This window comes from Hypanus sabinus, unplaced genomic scaffold, assembly GCF_030144855.1.
Source record: "Hypanus sabinus isolate sHypSab1 unplaced genomic scaffold, sHypSab1.hap1 scaffold_491, whole genome shotgun sequence".
In the NCBI taxonomy this organism is placed as follows: domain Eukaryota; kingdom Metazoa; phylum Chordata; class Chondrichthyes; order Myliobatiformes; family Dasyatidae; genus Hypanus; species Hypanus sabinus.
In genome coordinates, this window is record NW_026781360.1 from 242,023 (window position 1) to 243,879 (window position 1,857).

Here is a 1,857-nt window from a genome sequence, read left to right on the forward strand (position 1 = left end):
GTGGGAGTAGAGAGCATGGGATGAGGAGAGAGCGGGAGGGGGAGGAGAGAACGGGGGTAGGTGGTGAAGAGAGCGCGGGAGGAGAAGTAGACGGGGGTGGGATTGGGAGGAGAGCACAACGGGGAGGGGCGGGTGGGAGAAGAGCGAGTGTTTTTGTAATGAGCGACTGACACTGTACAACCAAATGATCTCGGGTGTAGCGGCTCAGACTGAAATCTGCGTGCACGGTGAGCACCGTTCACCCGGGACGCACTGAACTCGGTCCGGTTTCAACATCACAGTAAGTGTTGTCTCCGATTCTCCAGAATCAGGGAATGTTTTCAACGGGATTCGGCTTCTGTCGGGACCGGGAGGGAATTCAGTGGGAGAAGGGGAATCTGAAATCAAATTAACGAATTAATTATTGACCAGATGGATTAAAAGAAACGATTACCTTCAATTGCAAACCTTCTCTAGTTGTTCTCGTCGCTGCAGAAAAGCCTTTCGCACCGACAATGATATGCGCAATGTCCCCATGGGGCAGGGAAATAGTCTCTGTCCCTCTTCTCCCTCTCACCCCTCTCACTCCCTGTCACTCACTCACTCACTCACTCACTCACATACACACGAAAAACTATTCGGAAAACAGCGACTCTAAGATGTTGCCGTTCGGATCGTCGCAGTGGACAATGCCGCAGATATATTTATTTAATTAAATTGTGTATTTTTAATAGATATGTAAACACTCTTAAAGTCCGATCGGAATTCAAACAAGTCGAAATTCAGATTGCAGACACTGGTGAACTTTCTTTTCTATATCATTGGTGTTTTTATTGTTTTTCCCTGTAATAGAAATATTTGAACAGTGTTAAATTAGCTTTGTTCACAGTTGAAGGTGAGTGCGGAAAGTCGAACTGGTTTGTATGGTACAGAGAATCGTGCTGTGAGTTTTCACAGATTAGCACCCCCACCTCCCCTCCTCCCCCGAAGCTACTAAATGACCCTCGCCTGACTGTCCGCTGTAAAGTTAGAATCTACCCACACGGAAACTGAACATTCTTAAGGTGAGAATAATTCAGCATCTGATATTTATTTCCGATCTTTATTTCCAACCGACACGTTTTGGATTAGCGATCAAGAAGTTACTTGCAAACAAGAGAAAATTTACAGATTCCGGAGGAACACACACGAAATGTTGGAGAAACTCAGCAGACCAGACAGCATCTAGGAAAAGAGTGAACGGACGACGTTTTGGGCCAAAATCCTTCGATAGGACTCCTTTCCGAGATGTTGCCTGGCCTGCTGAGTTCCTCCCGCATTTAGTGTGTTTCGCAAGAAGTTATTCGCTCTATTTCAAGTCTCCTCTGTCGGTCGTGGTATCTGTGTTCTTGCATTATCCTGTCTGCACGGTTGAGATTCTCTACAGTTTATGTCAAGGTTAAAAACAGTTCCCGAATCAGGGGTTACGATTCGAAAGCAAGCGGGAGAAAAGTTGTTTAGCCAACACGGCTTCTAATAATAGAAAACAGAACCGAGTTACAATAAGTACCTGTTACTAAAAGTTAAATTAAATAAGTATTGCAAAAATGAATACAGTGAAGTACGTTCGGTGTTCCATGCCAACTCCGAAATGGGATGGCAGAGGGAAGGAAGCGGTGCTTGACTAGTTGAGTGTGTGCCCTCAATCTCCTGTACCACCTTCCTGGTGATACCAACGAGAAGAGGGCATCTCCTTGGTGAAGCAGATCCCTAATGGTTGATGCCACTGTTTTGTAATAGCTGCCGTGCATTCTTTGTAACTGCATCGGTATGCTGGGCCCTGGAGATCCTCAGAGGTGCTGACACACAGGGACATGAAGTTGCTCTTCCTGGGCACTG